The 21335-nt window shown below is 34.8% G+C and overlaps 1 pseudogene; it reads right to left on the reverse strand.

Annotated features, from left to right (window-relative positions):
- Positions 1-20793: 20793 nt before the first annotated feature.
- The window catches only part of LOC131896411 (protein TFG-like), a 30852-nt pseudogene continuing 30310 nt past the window's right edge, over positions 20794-21335 (reverse strand).

A 21335-nucleotide genomic window follows, 5' to 3' on the forward strand; every position in this document is an offset into this window, starting at 1 on the left:
AAAGAGAATATTGTTGTGTTATTAAACTTGGTTATCTCAGTCCTGTAAATGACACTTAATTTATAATTCCATGCATTCACTTTGTTGCAGTAGTTAGTCTTATGTGACTCTTACTCTCCTATTTTCCTTAAATGATTATAGAAAATGACCTATATTTCTAGCTTTTTGCATTAAATATTGTTATTGAGTTTTTGTTTTATTTTGTTTTGGAGATAGGCACTCACTATATTGTTTGGAGTTGTAAATATCCTACCTTAGCTTACTAGATTCTGGGATGCTACCATGCCTGATACTCATTTAAATATTAAAAACTTTTATTTCCGCATTGTTCTACAGGTATGGGAAAGGTTTTACCTTCTATGTAAAGTGTGTGTGTGTGTGTGTGTGTGTGTGTGTGTGTGTGTGTGTGTGTGTGTGTATGTGTCTGGCACCAGGTAACTACTTTCAGTTTATCTAAGTAGACAATTCCTTTTTTTTTTTTGTCAGTAACAATCACATAGGCGAAATAGTATGTTGCTCCAATATTTATAGAAACCATTTGCCAGCCTAAATTAATGTTTGAGACTGGGTTTTGGCTCAGTTCCTATAGCATGTGAACTTACGTTCAGAAGCCTTGGAGAAAAAGACAAAACAAAACAAAAAACAAACAAGAACAGCAGTCCACACCTGTATTTCTATCAAAGAAATGGTAGCAATAAGGGTCGGTCCCTGGAGCTTGCTAACAAGTACTCTAGCCATTCTGTGAATTTCAGGCTCAGTGAGAGAGAAATCTTGTCTCCAAAAGTGTGGAGACTGATTAAGAAAGGCAACGTTAATTCTTGGCAGCTCCATAAGCATAGAATATATCTCTCCCCACACACACATACACAGACACAGATAGACACATACAAACACAACTTATATTCATGTCATATAGTGTGCTTTTCTTAAAACAGACCTATAATCACAATGAACAATAAAGGTCTAAGGTAAAGCTTAGATTATAAATAAACATTTTATTTAATTTTCTATTGGGTATAAATATGATGTAATTAATTATTATGTGCATAAAATCTACATTTTTCTCTTTCATATTGGAGAAAATATTTCACATTTCAAAAGAAGTAATTTTAATTAAATGAAATTTAAAAGAACATGTTGATATAAAAATGTTGGAGTGTTACTTTTATTGCTTAAATCCTGTTTTATTATTATTATAATGAGATAATTGTCATGTTTATCATTACTTTATATATTTATGATTCTAATGCTGATAATCGCTCATTTCTTTTTAACCTAATCATTCAACTTAAACAATTATTTTAAATATACAGACTTTCAAGTGAGAAGAATTCTCTTTCTCATAATCAAGAATAAACCAAAACCAAAATTAATATTCTGATTTCATGAAGTAAGCATATACGTGGTTTTATATTTTTCTCTTGAGTTAGTATGAGTAACTGTTAGTGTGAGGTATTTGTAGCCATATACAATACTACAAAAAAGTAAGAGTGTAAATTAGTGTCATCCAGTGATAGAATTTCTGTTGGCTCTTAGAGAGAAGAAATTTTAGTTTTATGACATGAGATTCCCATACTTCAAACTTTCTTTGCACAATTAAGAACCGATTTTCTCCTATTGTTATCCTATAAAATCGAATAAAAGCATGTTAACCAAATATTTTCTTAATTAATAGCTACATTTAATGTTTCATTTACATTCTGTTTACTTAGAATCAATATATTTTGGTGTGTCCCACTCAAAGCAACTAATACATCTGATCTTCAGTATCAGTGTTCATATGCAAATATTCCCAGCCAAAGCTCTTTTCTAAGATTATGGTGTATTGCTCAATTCAATCCTTTATCTCAACATTCTGTTTGATATTATGAATCATATTATGGTTAATGACAAATGCTGCATATATACAAGACCTTGGCATCATGACGTCTTATCTTTTCATAAGAGCTGGAGTAAGATTTTTGATGGGTCAAGTCTTCTGTATTGATAAAACTAGGAATGACTAGAGGCTACACGTTAGCTGGTTACTGATTAATATAATTTCCTTCAAAATACCGAGTCCAGAACATGCACTTATGTAGCCTGTGATGACTAAAATGTGCATGATCAGGAATGGGAAGAAACAATAGAAAAAAACCTCACTGTGACTTTAAAAATATTGAAGAGGTAGGAAGAATCCAAATAATCTCCATGGGGATTAGGTCATGGTGACTCTGAGTCAACGTGAGCTCCTGTGACCAAAACATCCTCACTGCTATAAATAGAATATATCTTGTTAGAAAATATCCCCGGTACAAGACTGCTACCATCAAGCCCTGATCAAGACAGTGAAAAGAACCATAGGGCCAATTTCCAGAGATTCAAATATCTGTTGAATCACATCATAATTAACAGTGCAATCCTTAGAATGTGTCAGTTTTAAAGACTTGAGGATAGAAGGGAAAAATATAAGGGGGAAATGCATTCATCATTAAATTTACTTCATGATTTACTTTTTGATAGAATTAATAGTATAGGTACATGCTTATAGAGATTTATTTATTTATTTATTTATTTGCTATGGCAGCTTTGGGCATTTTCAAAGATATAATCCTCTGTATTTATAATATAAAACATTTGAGATAATCAATATTAATATCTCCTTAGTAGTTAATGTAAGCTTCAGTAGCACTCTCAAAAAAAGTTAGTTATTTTAATTGAGTTCCATGCTCATTTGCCACATGTGATGCAACTCAATGGAAACACAGAAAGGCATTTTTGACCATCAATCTGAGATAACTAAATGTTTTTGGGCCATAGAAATTTTTATTGCATGGTTGATGTTTCATGATTTGGGACCATTGAATATTTTTTCTTAACTTTCACGCTATGAGAAAAATCTTGACTGACTTGGAATCACAAGTGGCCTACTTCAACTACGTAGTGTGTGTGTGTGTGTGTGTGTGTGTGTGTGTGTGTGTGTGTGTGTGTGTGTATGTGTGTGTATGTGTGTGTATATGTGTGTATGTATGTGTGTTTATGTATATGTGTGTGTGCTCACATATAATTTACTGAGTATGCATGATTCCTGTATTATTTAAAACGGAAAAAAATTATCTGGAACTGAATCCTAAATTAGACCACCTTTCAGTGAAAAAGATCTGAAACTATACGGTGAAAAGCATGGGATGTGTTTTCTAGTGGTTCATATTGGTACAGAGAAGAGGGTGGATGGATAGGGAGAGCACTAAAGACTTCCAATGCAGGAAATTTCTTCCATGATATAACAATGACAGCAACATGAAACTGACAAATACAACCATTAAAGCTGAATGTAACATGGAAATTTCTTGGAACCACCTAGAAAGGCTGCCTAGCATACACTACAGGGATTCTGTTTCCATAATAAGTTGGTCTGTGAAGAGAATGGAGAGCTGATACACAAGAATCAATACATTCTGTCCACTGTTAAATCTAATTTTACCTAGGAAAGGAAGCCTCTTATCAATGAAATGAAAGTATCCAAGCCTTTCTCCTGAAACAAGGTTACTAGTTCTGTAATCTAGTCATAAACAGCACAGGTTAAGATCTGATTGGCTACCTCAAGTAAAAGGATTAACCTCTATAGAAAGTTGCCTACTTTTACAAATATCTGATGAGTATTATGTAGTCTATTTTCACAATTGTAGAAAATTCCCTCTTTAAGCAATATCAGAGGAATGCATAACTCAATTTGTGACCTTATAGAAGGAAACTTCTCTTAGACTATGTAAATGTGCTCTTTCTCAAAATTCCCCAAGCAAAAATAATAAAAGTGCTTACCTTGCAAATTGATCTTTGTATTTATAATAAATAGACTTAAGATGCTAACAAAAACAAACAAACAGACAAACAACTACCTAAGTAGATAGGTAATAAAGATCCACATATTAGAAATCAGTTTTGGCATTCAAAAATTATAGGAAAGTTAAAAATATGAGAAAGAGCAATTTTGATACAAAGATGCATAAATTCAACACTCCGAATTAATCCTACTGTTTAATCCTGACTGGAAAAAAAAAACCCTCACAAATAGAGAGTCAGTGTAAACAACTGATCTTCAAAGTGTTACACACTTGGAGAGCTTACTCAGTCTGCTCACACCCTTATTGCACTTTTTGGCAAGTGGCTAACTTTAGCTCTGCTTCAGTTTTACTTTAACATTCAACAGTAATTTAGACATTAAGGGGAGAACATTTCTTCCTTCGAACCTCTAAGGAGCAATTAATTTTCTTTGTTCTTATCAAGTGGTAGCGCTCTTATTGTTTTATTAAGTTCACTGCAATCCCAAATTAAAAAAAATGTATTTAAAACTTTTATTTCTGGAATTAGTTCAAATGTAAGATTAACTTTCAGCTAAAACTTAAATTTGAGTTTTGAACTAATTTATACACTTTAATAAATAGCAAAAAAGCATGTATTTGGAAATTGACCAAATAAAATATTTATATAATTTTTAATTCAAATTCTAAGTTCATAAAACACACATTTTATTTTCCCTTGTTTTGTTTTTGAAAGGCCAAAATGTGTCTTTATAAATAAATATATCTATGTATTTATATATCTAAATACCAGATGATTCATCTTTTACTCACTCCTGTCTTAGTGACTATCATCCTTTCACTTTACCACACCTTCACAATAGTCTGCATGGAGTTAAGAGTGAATGTTATGAACAGTTTACAATATACTTAAGTAATTGTCACACTAGCTCCATGATTTTGTTGTGTGACTAGTGATCTGATGTATTTTCTCTAACAACCTAATTAGGACAAACGTAAAGAACTGCAAGTGGACACTCAATCTTCAGTTTCTGACAAAGGAATTTTCAACCATGTAAACTACTGTGGTGTTTGAGTTGGAATGATGTCCATAGGCTCTTATATTTGATAGCTTGGAGTTTGGGGAGTGGCAATATTTGACTGGCATTAGGAGGTGTGGCCTTGTAGGAGGAAGTGTGTCCCTGTGAGGTAGGCTTTGGTGATTCAAATGCTCAAGCCAGGCCCAGTGTCACTCTCTTCCTGCTGCCTGTGGATTCAGATGTAGAACTCTCAGCTGCCTTTCCAGACACATGTCTGCCTGTGTGACACCGTGCTTCTCACCATGATGATAACGGACCAAACTTCTGAAACTGTAAGCATGTCCCAATTAAACGCTTTCTTTTATGAGTTGCCAGAGTCATGGTATCTCCTTACAGAAATAGAACTATGACTGAGACAACTACTTACAAAGGAACTTGCTATGTGAAAGGAAAGAATAAATAATGAGGCAGGAATCACCAGGAGTGGACATGAGAGGTAACAGATCTTACCAACTTCCTCCAATTTGGTTCTGAACTTTGCGAGGCAATGGTTATTTCACTTCTGAGTTCTTCAAGACTCAGAAACTCCTTAGCATAGTCTCACAAGTTTTGTTCAACTTTTATTACTTTTCATTAGTTGGAAGGCCACGAATATAAATTTAAAATATATTTAAACTTAGCTGTCCCTGTTTTTCTAAAGTGGTTTTCTCCTGATTGTCTTTCTGTAAAGAGCTTGCCTTTTCCAAACATAGATGAAACTGTTTTGTTAGAGGGTTATAAGACAAATTCCTGAATTTTGCATTTATAATATTATTCACATTTCTATTCTCAGTAATGTAACTGTGATTCATAAGTGACCTTGCTATCTGCTTAGTGTCCCTCTCAAGAAGAGACTTCATTAACATGATATATGTACTATAAACCACATCTAGAACAAAGAGATCCAGTTGCACTGATTTGGATGATGGACAGAAAGAGAATAAGGGTAGAGATGAGTTCATGATCTGTTTTCAAAGTGTTGGTAGCTTCAAGCCTCAAGTAGAATCTGTGTATGGGGGACTTAGGAGTTAGAAATATGCAGTGTTAATATGCTTAAAATATGATCTAAGAACACTTTAATTTATTCATTTTTGCATGTATCTATCTTTCTATCTATCTATCTATCTATCTATCTATCTATCTATCTATCTATCTATCTATCTATCATCTATGTATCTATTTATTTGTGTATGTGTTTGTGTGCCACAGTGTGTGTGTGTGTTGGGAAGATCAAAAGACCAAATAATATTATAAGAATAGTTCATATTCTCTTGAAATTTTATCTTGCAGTTCTTATGTGATTCTAACAGTAATCATCTCTATGTAAAAATAATATACATAACTGATGAACAGTGACCACATTATGTGTAACAATGTATCAGGGGGTCTCCATGTGATTTGCACTCTGAATAACCAGGTGGAAAATGCCATGCATAGTCTCTAAAATGGTAACTTTACATAGTAATTATTATATACATTTTAATAATCACTATATACCTTAAAATGAATTAGTATTCATTTAAGTAAATCCAATTTCATTGTGTAGCCATAAATCTTCAGTGAAACTTTTATCATTTAAAAATCAAATTAGATAGGGACTTCAAAAGACTAAAATAGAAAAATTTGTAAATAGGAAGGAGAATTTTAAATAGAGTATTTCCCAATAGTCTGCCATCTACAGAAATGATTAAAATAAGTAACATTCACTGCATTATTAGTTAGAAAATGTGCTCCATCTTGGAGTCTATTTTATAATCATAAAAAATAACTTAGCTTATGATATAATTTAGCTGTGTACACTCATCATAAAAATACATTTCCATCTTGGATTTCAAAGAAAATGTACAAAGGTTATATTTAACCGAAGATTGTTTAAAATGAGATGTGTGATAAACCTATTACTTTACACATTATATCTTAAAAAATGAATGCTTGTGAAGTTCTGACCTCATTGTGGTTTTCTTGTAGACGGGGCAAATGGATTTACTATCTGATTTCTTAGATAAAATATATCCTTAACAAAATTGACCTATTATCTCCATCACGTGATAAGCCATGGTCTATTAGTTTATTGGCAAGTTGATCTGCCTGGCTTTCTCAGTAACTCCCACACCACTGATCTCAGTAGAGAGTTTACTGTAGGGCAATTTTAAAGGATTTACTTTAAAAAAAAAAAGTCTTTCAAAGATTTAGAGCTTGTCATGTGTGCCTTTCCACACTTTGCTGGTCACAAGTCACTTTTAAAGCAACTAAGGCCATTGAAAGCCAATCTGATAGGAATACCATGTTGGTGTAATCCTCAGGGGAAGTTATTCACACAGCAAAGCCTAAGAACTGCCTGCCAGACAAGTGTCATAGATAAAATATCCCCTAGAGGACTCTGAGAGGAAGGAAAGCCACTACATATCACAAGCAGACAAGCTCATTTTGCCTGACCACTTACAACACTTAACAATTTCCTGTGATTTATTAATGGGATAGATGATTTCATGACTAAAATTTTGCGTGTGTGTATTGTCAGCATACATATTTTATGCCCTTAAATTTCTCCAGAATAACTTTTAAGGTTTTCTTCTTGTTCCAGAAAAGCACTTTGTCTTGAGGAATCAATTTCATCAGAACTCAGGGAAAGAAAAAAAAAATCAGTAAGGAAGGGATCGATGATTGGCAGGGAAACAAAAGAAAATATGTAATTCTATAAGATACTTGGGATTGGCTGGACCATCATGTGCTCAATAGGATGGTGGATCACACGCAATAAGCAAAAACATGAGTTTTGTTAGGCTGTGCCAAAATGTACACTGTGGCTCAAAACACAAAAGGTAATTTCAGCTCTAATGTCATCTCCCTCTTTTCTCACTCAGAGCCACTGGCATTGACAATAAAAATCCACATATTGCCGGGCGGTGGTGGCGCACGCCTTTAATCCCAGCACTTGGGAGGCAGAGCCAGGTGGATCTCTGTGAGTTTGAGGCCAGCCTGGGCTACAGAGTGAGATCCAGGAAAGGTGCAAAGCTACACAGAGAAACCCTGTCTCAAAAAAAAAAAATCCACATATATTTCACATGGCAAAATGTCTATCAAAATAGACAAGATGAAGTGTGGAATCGACAATGTATGCTTTGAAACTCATATCATATGTCCCTGAAGGTTGTCATCTACAAAATGTGTAAGAGCCCACCCATTCTCTAACCAGAACATGAGGGGATTAAACTACACACCATAAAACCATTCTCCTCATATCCTATCATACTGATTATTTAAAATTTTGCAGGAATCTTACCATTTTATTTCATTTCCATCCAATGTATTTGGCTAGCCATCTTAATTGGAGTGTGAAGAACATAATTGAATGTTTCTTTTCTAAATCAGGGCTTCCTCTGACCATCAATTAGCATACGGTAGGAAGACAGGCATGCCTTAAAGGACTATTAAGAGGTGAGACCTCCTTGTCTGGTTCTGAATGGTGCCAGATGGCTTTCTAATTACTTACACTGCTGCATCTGGACTTGACCTGATCCTCGCTATCTTCTTTGCAGAATTGCTGTTAATAGTTTATACTCATTATTTTTCACATTTATCTGACCTACTGACTTTTAGTATGACAAACTGTAATGTCAAAAGAGACTGCAGTTTGTAATTTAATTATTGTCATGAATACAGGATTTTACCTTTACTATCATATAAGGACCAATTTGTTAGATAAATATACAGACATATGTGTATGCTTGAATGTGTTTGCTTTGCAACTTTATTAAGAACTTCAAAATTCTATGTTTAAATGTATTAATATTGCAATCTTAGACATTAAAGAATTTTCTGCATGTATTTATGCATTCTAACTCTAGTTTGTAGTTAGTATTCCAAAATCATGCCTATAGACTAGATATTTCACATATACATATATACATATGTGTGTTTGTATTCATAGTTATCACATATATACATATTTTACTTTTTAAAACACTGCTCTTGAAATATAAAAATCAATAAGTTATTTTTATGACTTACTAATTTTTTATCCATAAGTCTTAAGAAAATAATAAAAATATTCTGAGTATACAAAACCAAATAAAATATATTCCCTAACTATAATAACTGTCTAAATGATTTTATGTCTTATAAAATTAGTTTTATAAAATGTCATGTGGTGAATTAGTAACAGTAGAAGATATAATACTGTTATACATGTTCAATTTCACACTAACAAACGCAAACATAAGCACAAAAGTCTTCTAATACCTAATCAGTGGTAGCTGAGTTCAAATAACATTCTGAACAAATAAAATAATCACTAACAGAATAAGTAAAACAAAATAGATATTCAATATGGCAACTAATTTGAAAAAGCTGGAGTTAGTTTGCCCTTCAGTTATTTGTGTTTAAGTTACGAGCATAAAACAACTATATTTTTTTCTCAAAATTGAATACTTAAAGGTTAATCTAAGTTTCAGGAAAGTTTTAACAGTTTGTGCTTCTTCTGTCTCATTTGCAAACTATAATAATTTACCTATCCTGAAATAAAACAGGAAATGCTACTCAGAAATTATAGTTTGGGATAAAGATAGACTTGCATGTAAACAAATAACGTAATGTGTTCATGTTTGCACAGAGTCAAATCTATTATTTCCAGTATTTGCATCTTCCTAGTAGTGTCAAAATATATCATCATTATAACACATTTATATATTTTTGAAGTGCATTTTGTCACATTGCACATAGGTTATAATAGTTTTACTTGTCAATTCAACTAAACAATAGTCAATAGTGAGTTAATCAAACACTAGTCTAGGTGATAATGGGAGGAGTATTTAGACAGTACCAAAATATATGATCTGTTGACTTCATGTCTGTGAAAAACTGGTTTGGTCTGAACCAAGAAACTTAATGTCCATAAATGAGAGTAGAACTGAACATTGCATCATTTTGAAGAAATTCTGCCTGTTAGATTTCACCAAAGTATTTGCGAGAGAAGATTTAAGGGGCATTACATAGAGAATTCAGATCTGAACTTTCTCTTGTTTAAACTACTCCAAGAGAAAGTGGTTTTACTTCTTTCCTTAATGTGAAACCTATGAATTGTGAACGATTCAGAGTTAAACACTAATGCATGATAATCCATTCAACATGATCATTTTAAGAATTATCAAATGAGACTTCATAAATTTAAATGTATATGAACAATAACATAAACAACCAACATATTTGAGACATCATGCACAACAGAAAATTATTTGCCAATTATATGTTAAACATGATATTCATTTCTAAAGCCTTTAAACACTAGAAAATCAAACACCCCACATTCTAAATTATCCAATAAATAAGCAGACAAAATTGGAACAGTCAGTTCTCAAATGGTCAGTAAATAAGTACTTGAAAAATTTAGGTATCCTTAGTCATCAAGGAAAAGAAAACTGCTTAGGGATCCTATTTCACCCTAATTTAAATGGCTATTAATATCGGAAAATGGGAAGTCTTCCCAGGATCATGGATCAGTAAGATTAATATAGTGAAAATGGCCAACCTACCAAAAGCAAACTACAGATTCAATGCACTCCCTATCTAACTTCTGATACAATTCTTCTCAGAACCTGAATGGGCAATTTTCAGCTACACATTGAAACACAAAAATTCCAGCATATAGCTAAAACAAAAACAAAAAAATCCTGAATAATAAAAGAACTTCAAGATATATCATCTGACGTCATATTGTACTACAGAGCCATAATAATAAAACCACATAGTCTTAGGCTGATCAGTGGAATTGGACTGAAGATCCAGACATAAATCCATATAGCTATGGATGCTTGAATTTTTTTTTCCTTTTTTTTTTTCAAGACAGGGTTTCTCTGTGTAGCTTTGCGCCTTTCCTGGAACTCACTTGGTAGTCCAGGCTGGCCTCAAACTCACAGAGATCCGCCTGGCTCTGCCTCCCGAGTGCTGGGATTAAAGGCGTGCGCCACCACCGCCCGGCTTTGAATTTTTATAAAGAAGCCAGAAATACATACTGGAATAAGACAGTATCTTCAACAAGTGGTGCTGGCTAAACCGGATGGCTGCATGTAGAAGCATGCAAATAAAACCATACTTATCACCCTGCATAGAACTCAACTCCAAATGGATCAATAAAATAACTCAATATAAGTCCAGATGTAAGAGAAAGTGAGGAATAGTCATGAACTCATTGCCACTACGAAGACTTTCTGAACTAAACACTATAGCACAGGCACTAAGAACAACAATTAATAAATGGCCCCTTATGAAGTTAAAAAGCTTCTGAAAGGAGAATACTGTTATTCAAACAAAGTGGTAGACTATAGAATGGGAAAGAATTTTTACCAAATACATCTCTGACAGTGGGCTGATACCTAAATTACATAAAGAACTCAGAAAGCTATACATCAAGAAAATAACTAATCCATTTTTTAAAAAAGGGATACAGATATAAAACGAAAACTCTCAAAAGAGGAAACTTAAACAGCTTAGGAGCACTTGGCTGATATGTAAAATTAAATAAATTATAAAATAAAAATACTTATTTAAAAAAATGTTCAACATCCTTAGATATCCAGGAAATGCAAATCAAAACCTGTTTGAGATTCCACCTTAAAACTAACAGAATGGCCAAGATAAAGCAAAATAAAACAAAACAAAAACAAAAACAAATGACAGATCATGCAGGTGATGATGTGGAGTAAGTAGAACAATCATCCATTGATGGTGGTAGTACTAACTTGTTTAGCTACAATGGGAATCATTATGGTAGCTTTTAAGGAAGCTGAGAATAGATCTACCTCAAGAACCATCTATACTGCTATTGAGACTATATTAAAAGGACTCTACATCCTACTTCATTGATATTTTCTCAATCATTTTCACTGATGCACTGATTTTAATAGCCAGAAATCAGAAACATACAAGATGTCCATCAATGGATGAATGGATAAAGAAAACGTGGTACATTTATAATCAGAATGTACTCAGCTGCAACTAAATCAGGAAATTTTCAGGCAAATAGATGGAAAAGGACAAATCATCCTGAGTGAGGTAATCCAGATACTTTTTTGACAAATACGGTATATATTCACTTAAATCTTTAATAAGCAGGCAATAATTCATATAACCACAGAAGTTAGATGTTAGAAGTAAGTGACTTGGGAAAGGATTGGATCCTATTAGGAAGGGAAAAAGAATAGATAGTTATGGATGGTTTGGCTGGGAGGGCTGGAATAGGAGGATCAAACGGTGAGGGGTGTTACAGAACATTATTTTAAGTAGGCAAAGATGTGTTACATTTGTTTTTGGTGTGCAATATTACTTAATTGTGTAAAGATGTGTTATGTTTGTTTCTTATGCCTTTGTTAACAATGTAAAAATGTGTTACATTTGTTTATGCTGTGTTTGTTTAATTATGTAAACATGTGTTGCATTTGTTTCACCTTGCCTGCCTACAGCACCTGATTGGTCTAATAAGAAGTTGAACAGCCAAGAGCTAGGCATTAGAGGGATAGGTGAGGCTGGTGGGCAGAGAGAATAAGTAGGAGCAGAAATTGAGGCTTGAGATAGAAGAGAAAAAGAAGAAAGAATGATGAAGAAAGAGAAGGACATGCCTGGGGCCAGAAGCCAGGCAGCTAAAAGCTAGCCAGACATGGAGGAAGCAGGAAAGCAAGGCATATAGTAAGAAAGAAAGGTTAAAAATCCCTAAGGCAAAAGGTAGATGAAGAGAAACATGTTAATTTAAGTTAATAGAGCTAGCCAGAAACAAGCCTAAGCTAGGCCAAAAGCTGATTCAAAACTAATGATGTTTCCATGTCATGATTTGGGAGCTGGTTGGAGGTCCAAAAGAAAAAGCCTGATACAGAGGGAAATTGAAGAAGGTATTAGGGAGCAAATACAAGGAAAGCCAGCTAAAACTAATGGTTGTTTGTGAAAAGGTATAGGGCATCATAAAATATATGCACATATGAAAGTGACCTGTGCAAAGTGGTCAAATAACAGGAAGGAGAAAGTCCAATTCGACATCTCTCATCACCAAATGAAGACTCCTCCGGTCCAGAGGATGAGCTACATCTAATTAATTCATTCGCCAAATAAGACCATTGATATTCCTAAATAATCATGAATATTGCCAAGGTTGATGGTTGCTCTCTACAAACTGACATTAAGGCCCTATTGCTGAAGACACTGCTCACACCATTCACTGAACATGGAGAACTAGGCTGATGTCTACCTAGAACCTTCACCCTTTTGGACAACTAACTGTTCCTAGCACTGGAGAGTACTCTGCATACTGCCAGAAGAGAAGTAAACTTTAGCAGAGCTACAAACCCTTCAGTCCACAGTGATGACCTGCCTGCAAGATGTGAGAGGACAATGGTGGCACTAAGATTGTAACACAAATGAAACGATGTCTGATTGAACTGAAGGAAGGACAACTCCATGAGATGGAACTCATCCCTGACACTACTTGGGTGTTCTAGAACCTGATACTAGATAAATAAGGGACCTATGTCTGGGAAAACAAAATACTACTGTTGTACTAAAGGAATATAGAAACAAAATGACTGACTCTTAGACATTCTGGTACACTCATAGTTCAGTGTATTGATCAGCTATCAGCAGAGAGGCTTCCTCCTGCAGTATATAGCAATAAATAGAGACCCACAGCTGGACAAAGTGCAGAGATTGAGGGACCTTCTAACACTTTTTTAAGTGGGATGTCTTCATCAATTCCTCTCCTTGGCCCACACCTCACAGCTCAGGCAACCATGTGGAAGAGGAGACAAAAAGATTTTAAGAGCCAGTATGGATAGAGAACACCAATGAAATAAGGCCTTTTATGCACACTAGGACCAATGCACATATGGACTCACTGAACTATGGCAGCATGCATAGGGCCTGTTCATGTCTGGACCAGATAGGGCTGCAGTGCTAACAGTGGAAGTGGAAATTCCCCAACTTTAACCCAGAAACCATGTCCAATTGCAAACTATTTGCAAATGAAACATTGTTTGCCCCCAGAAGAGTTTCATTGGGTATATAAACCAGCCTTAAAGGGAGGCTTCATGCCCATCAGTAAGTGGCCAACACAAGATGAATTCAATGGTATTTTGGAAATTTTTGTCTCATAAGACTTTGGATTTTTTTTATGTTTTTTGTTTGTTACCTTGCAGTTATTTTGTTTATACATTATTGTTTCTGATTTTGTGTTTTTAGGATTTCTTTGCATTCCAATGTGTGTGTATCTCTGCCTCTATGCATTTCTCATGTTTGTTCTTTGCCTCTTTATTTTTCTGTTCATTTGTTTATTTTTTTCTTCTCAAGTTTGTTTGTTTTTATTTTATCTCATTTAATTATTAATATTATTATTTAGGAAGGATAAGGTGGGGTGTTGGGGCAGAGCAACCATAATCGGAATATATTGTATGAAAAATATTTTTTCAATTAAAATGCAAAATGAATTAAAAATAACATTTTGTTTATAGCAAAAAATAACAACAAAAAAAACAAAAACAAACTAAAAATTAAAACAATGAACAAACAAACAAAAAACAATGACAATAATCCTGGGAAAGAGTTGGAAACCTTGTGGCCTGATCAGCATGAGTGCTTTTCCAATGGGTCTTCATCAGGGAAGACCTGTGGAAATGGTCCCTCATTTGGCAGAGAACCAGTGGACCCTTGGACAGCATAGAATACTGCTGGGACTGAGCAGCCTGAATGCTCTCCTCTTTCATAAATTTGATGATTCCTTAGGCAGTTTTTAGTTTCACTTTGTCAACCACATATAGGACAGATGTAATCGTTCCCAGAAACCGCCCCCCGCTTTTTTTTCCTCCAGGATTTCCTCTTAAAATTCTTTGAGAATTAATGCTTTTTCAGGTTTCTTATACAGATGCTTAGGCATGTAGGACCTTTTTCTAAGAGAAGGGAACAGTTAGAGAAACACAACCTAACCGTATACAAGCAGTTTATGGCAAATGTAAAAATGCTTTGTTAATTGAATGATATTGATGTTCTTGAGAATGTGTGCCTATGTTTATCATCTTTTAGCTTTATAAGGACAGGATGTGCCTGGTTCGATATTTAGCCAAGCTAACAAAATGCTGAGCGTTAGGTTTTGTTTTTTTTTTTTTTTAAGTTGTTTTGATGTAAAAGTTGGGAAAACACATTTCTCCCCCAGAGGTAAATCCTGAAGGGTGGAAAAAACATGCTTGTTTTTGAAAAATAAAGATGAGTCCAGCTATTCCAGCTGACTAATTGTATGAAACTCATCTCGTGGGTGGACAACTCTTTCTCTCTCCATGCCCATTCCCCATCTCAGGACCTGAACCCCTCTGCAGCAGTAAAGAAGAACCCTTACACAGTGCTAATGGGAACGCAAACTGATGTGGGTAATAATTGAAAATAAATATCTTAGTTGCTATACCACTCTTGATTACGCAAAAGTATCTTTTCCACAAAGGTACTTGGAAATTTATGTTTATTGCTGTACTGTTCGTAAGAGCCAATAAATAGATCGAACAGTTTAAAATTCATCATCAACTGAATAGATAACAAACCTGTATAAACACAAGTTTGTGTTTATTGGGCTTAACGAAAAAGTAACAATGTCCTTCGTAGGAAATACAACCTTTTTTGTCAAAATCTTGAAATTTTGTGTATTTATCAATTTTGTTGTTTGTTTTCTAGGATATTTATTTGAATGTACCATAAGTGTTGACACTTTTCCATGATTAAAAATATTTGTTTTCCCCGTATCATTAACTTAATCACAGTCCTTTTTCCACTAATTGATCCTTTACCCACTTTTTATCCAAAAGGAATGTTGGGATAGGGAGAGTTATTCTCCTTCGTGAAGTGTAAAGCAGTTGTGTAGATGGAAATTTCTCTGTCCCACCTAGCCCCACAATCCAGATGAATCTCTCCTATCTACAGTCCTGCAACCGCTTATAAAATAATTACACAGAGGATTATATTAATTACCAACTGTTGGGCCTATTGCTCAGGTTTATAAACAGTTAGCTCTTACGCTTAAATTAACCCATAATTCTGGTATATGTTTAGCCATGTGGCTTGGTAGCTTTTCTCAGTTCAGCATTCTCATCTCACTTCTTCTGCATCTGGATCGGGACTCCATCTCTGCCTTTCCTCCTCCCAGTCTTCTCCTACTTTGGTTACCTTGCCTACACTTCCTGCTTGGCTACTGGCCAATCAGCATTTTATTAAACCAATAGAGTGACAAATCTTTACAGTGTGCAAGAACATTATCTCACAGCACAATTGCTTGTCCAGTACCAAATGGTCACCTCTAAAAACATATTTATTTATTTGTTTGTTTATTTGTTTGTTTGTTTGTTTTGAGACAGGGTTTCTCTGTGTAGTTTTGGTGTCTGTCCTGGATCTCTCTTTGTAGACCAGGCTTACCTCAAACACACAGAGATTCACTTGGCTCTGCCTTCCAAGTGCTGGAATTAAAGGCATGCATCATCACTGTCTGGCCTAAAAGTATATTTATAAGTAAAATTATACATATTGAGAAAGTTATTTATGGATATATATGTATTTAGTGATATATATGTATATAAATATACATACAAATATATGTATGTGACAAGAATTAATGAAACAAAGGCCTTGAATTTTTAAAAACATTAAGGAGGGGTACATGGGAGGGTTTTGGATGAAAAGGGAAGGAAAAATATGTAACTGTATTATAATCTTAAAAATAAAATAAGTCAAAAATTTAGAGCATTTTGGACTGACTTTCTATTTATTTTTAGTGTACATGACTGAATAATCTATGCCTGATATTTTTTATTCTATGATTTCCTAATAAGACATCTGGAAATCATTTCCACTTAAGCTCCAAAATATTTTTACAAACTTACCTCTCTCTAGTTCTACTGGGGTGATCACTGCTCCTGCTTTCAGCTTCTGCCATCATCACTGTGGAAGAGTGTGGTGATATTCTAATTGTGCTGAAATGTGATTTTTATTTGTATGTTAATAAATAAAGTTTGTCTGGAGATCAGAGGTCATAGCAAGCCATGGATAGCAGTCAGGTGGTGGTAGCCCACGCCCTTAATCTGATCATGTGGCAGGCAGAGTCTCTGTGTGGTCAAGGACACAGCCAAGTGTGGTGACCGGAATCTTTAATCCCAGTACCAACCATGGAGACCAGGAGGTCTGTATAGACAGGCAGTGATGAGGAAGTCATGTGGCTGGGCTTAGAGCCAATGAGAAGCAGAACAGGAAATCAATAAAAAGACAAGTCACACAGAGAGAAACTCTCTCTCTCTCTCAGAGGAAGGACAGCAGTGAGTGGTAAGCTAAAGGTAGTCTTGACTCTTTGCTAGTGCTCTGATCTCTTGGGCATTTAACTCTGTATTTGGCTCTGTGTTTCTTATTTAATAAGACAGTTTAGAATTTTGTCTACAGAAGAGACCTCAGAATAGAATGTATAACCTGCATAAAACAGTCTCTCCACAGCTAACAAAGCCACCCTTTCAAAGCTTAAATAAATAAATACATAATAAATAAATAAATAAATAAATAAATAAATAAATAAATACCCTCATCATTCATATGCAACTCTCCTGTTGACTTGAAGAATAAAAATCAGAATCTTGACCTGACCCATAAAGGCTGAGCGGAGTTGAGTTACGTCTTCCTTTCCAGCATGTACTCTTACAGTTTCCAAATTAGTACCATGTGGGGTTATATTCCTTTTTCTGAGTTTGTTTTAGCCCTGGGTGAGCTAGATTCTCCTCAGTTTTATACATTCTGAAGCAATTCTTCCTCTGAGCAACCTATGATAAGTGAGCATGTGAAACAGGTCTTTAGATCACTCTCATTCCAATTCACATTTATAGAATTCCTGTCCTGTTTGTTTATACGATTCTCTATTGCCTTGTCCTATTAAGAACGAAGCTCCATGAACTTGACTTCATTTTGTTCTTCCCTGTGCAAAGAACTTTCAGAAAAGTTCAGCAGTTTCCAGGTGGACACTCAGCAAACCACATTATTATACAATATAAAATAATTGGCAAATTAGGATAATTTGTGAAATACAAGAAGCTAAAAGAATAATTTGATTTATTCTTTTGATAAATTATCATCTTAGGATGGAAGTAGCTCTAATAATCTAGAAGCTATTTTCAATGTATTTGAGGAAGTTTTGTGTTCTGGTTTGCTTTGTAATGATGTGGAAAAGATATTATGACAAAAAACAATGTTGAGGGAATATATTGTATTTGATTTACTCATCACAATCATAGTCTATCATAAACAGAAGTCAGAGGAGAGACTCAAGCAGGAACCTGGAGGCAGGGAATAAAGCAGAGTGTATGGAGGAACACTGCTCACTGGCTTCTTCATAGCATGTTCATCTTGCTTTTTTATAAAACCCAGGACAATCTGAAAAGGGGGGCACTGCCCACAGTGATCTCCCATATTAATCATAAATCAAGAAAATGCTCCCAAGCTGGGTGGTGGTGGCATATGACTTTAATCCCAGCACTTGGGAAGCAGAGCCAGGCAGGTCTCTGTAAATTTGAGGCCAGCCTGGTCTGCAGAGTGAGATCCAGGACAGACACCAAAACTACACAGAGAAACCCTGTCTCAAAAAATAAAAAACAAAACAAAACATACAAGCAAACAAACAAAAAACAAAAAAAAAGTAAGAAAGAAAACATCCTCAAGACTTCCTTACAGTCTAATCTGATATTATTTTTTTCTAAATTGAGGTTGTCTCTTCCTTAGATGAGTTTAGCTTGTGCCAACTGGACAAAATACTAACAAGGCAACTTGGTAATAATAAATATGACATAATAATAAAACTATTCAACAAAAATATCTTCAATGTCATATTGGAAACATTTGGAAATTGTCTATGTAAAATCAATTTATAAAGAAAAAACATCAAAATCTAATTATTTGACAAAAACGTCAAAATAATTTTAGAATTATAAATGTTGAGTAGTTTTAAATGACTGAAATATTGATGAAGAATATATTAACATATAGGAATAGTAAAAATGAAATGTCATTGTGTTCAATAAACACAAGTAGATAATGTCCTGGAATAAAATAATAATCTTTTTCTAACCTCCAAGAAATATATGATCATACAAAAATGTAGTCCTGTAGGACCAAAGTTTCCTCTAAAGAATATTTTACATTATCCTCATTTCTAATTTTCTTTCATAACACTTGCATGGGCATGGACAGCTTTCATCTTAAATCTATGCTGACCAAGCAAAGTTAGGAGTATTTCCTTTCCATATTCAGCCTGTCAGTTGTAGTGTATGGGATGATTTTGCAGATTTAATAGTCTAGTACCTGTGAGGCTTATATGTCCTACTGTAAATTAATATGCTGGCACCAGGCTTGTAGGCCTATTTAATGCAAATCCACTCCAGTGGGATGAATTTGCTCTCTTGTGCTAACAAAATTAGTTTTCTAAGCCAGAGGGCAAGATCCAGAAGTTTGGCAGACACACCGAAGGATGAATGCTACCATGTGAGATTTTAGTGAGAAAACCTGAAGGTCTTTGCCTTTGGGGCACACAAAACAATGACTTTGGGTGAATATACTTGAGAAGGACCTTAGTTTTGTTACTAGTTTTACCCCAGTTAAAATGGAAAATGAGACTACGTTTCATTGAAGCGTGAAAAATACCTTGTTAAGAGTTTTCTACATTTTAATGCATTCTGGTTTCTTTTTAATTTCTCAATTTTGTTTTGACAATTTCAAACATGTGTGCAGTGCATTCTGATTACTGCTGTACTCACTCTCTTATGTCTATCCCATACTTATTACTCTTCCCTAAAAAGTCCTTTCCTATATCTGTGTCTTTTGAGGGGGGAGGGTTGGATAGTTTACTTATTTGTTTTTTATTTATGTTTTGAATCTACAAGTTTAGCCATAGCCATCTTTGTGACCATGAGGTTGGAACTATCCTTTGACTCTTTGTCAACTCATTAGTTGACATTCAGTTGAAGATAATGGCTGATTCTTTTCATTTACAAAGTTCATAGAACAGCATGGGAAAGAGATTTTAGTTATTTAGTTATTAACTTATTCAATAAAAGTTGTTTATTTAACAAAAGACATAAGTGGCACACACATAAAGTTTATGTTTTGGTTACATCGATATGTATTAAGCTCATTACCCTAAATTTTAATGAAAAATTTAAGTGGTAGAGAAAAGAAGTAGTGAGTAGATTATGAACATTCTAGACTTTAAACACTAATTTCTGAGCTTTTGAAACAGATGAGCATAACATAGTTGAAAAGTCAGAAAAATACATCAATCATTGTTTAGAGGGATAACACATCAAAGATTGTAAAAACTGTAAATAGTAGATGTTATAAACAAGTGATTCAGATTCTCGAATTACCCTTTCCAAACGTTTTCAACATGGAAAGCTGAGTGCTGCGGGATATCTTTCTGTATGCTGTGAATATGTGTTGCTCTGATTGGTTGATAAATAAAGCTGTTTGGCCTGTGGCAAGGCAGCTTAGAGCCAGGTGAGAAATCCAGGAGAGAGACAAGAAGAAGAAAGGCAGAGGCAGAGGAGATGCCATCCCACTGTTCAGGGAACAGCATGTAATGGCACACAGGTAAAGCCACAGAATATGTGGTGACATATAGATTAATATAAATGGGCTGAGTTTAGTTATAAACTAAAGAAGAAAATTGAGCCATAGGCCATGGCCATGCAATTTGTAATGGATACAAGCCTCTGTGTGTTTACTTGGGTCTGAGCAGTTGCAGGACCAGGAGGGACATAGGAAAACTTCCAGTTACATTTGGCATCCAACGTGGAGCTGGACTTTCCATTTAAAACTTGAGAGAACTTTAGAAAAGATTCTAAAACAGAGCTAAAAACAGCTTCCTAGTGTGTCTCTCAGGCCAGCTGCAGCCTTCAGGCTTGAACTACAGTGAGCACACAAGCCTCTGAGCCAACCTGCTGCTGCTGCTGCTGCTGCTGCTGCTGCTGCGGCAGAGGCTGCAGGCAGAAGCTGCAGGGAGTGTGGGGTCTTTTTGTCATGTGGGCACCACTTATTATGATCAAACCACATGAGTCTATTAAGTAGATATCAGAATTTATTAAGATCTAAGTTGAGGAAGTACACTCACTATTACAGAACGGAGTAGACAGCAGAAGTCGTCCTCTGATCTGACCGGGAGTGAATCCACCTCACAGGCAGGAACAGGGAGAAGAGGGCTTGTGACTCTTCTCCCTTTCCTTATAAGAGGTTATTTACAATGGCAGGAAGCACCTCCTCCTTTGGGCCATATAGCCCAAGGTCATGGGCAGAGCAAATACCAATACGGCTGACATAGGCAAAATAACTAATTATCACCAAAGATGCCCTTCAATAACATCTAGAATCTGAGTACTCTACATGATATGACAAAAAGGGTCTTTGAGATGGTAAACATCTTGAAGTGATGAAATTATTC

The sequence above is a fragment of the Peromyscus eremicus genome, chromosome 20 (genome assembly GCF_949786415.1).
Source record: "Peromyscus eremicus chromosome 20, PerEre_H2_v1, whole genome shotgun sequence".
Classification (NCBI taxonomy): domain Eukaryota; kingdom Metazoa; phylum Chordata; class Mammalia; order Rodentia; family Cricetidae; genus Peromyscus; species Peromyscus eremicus.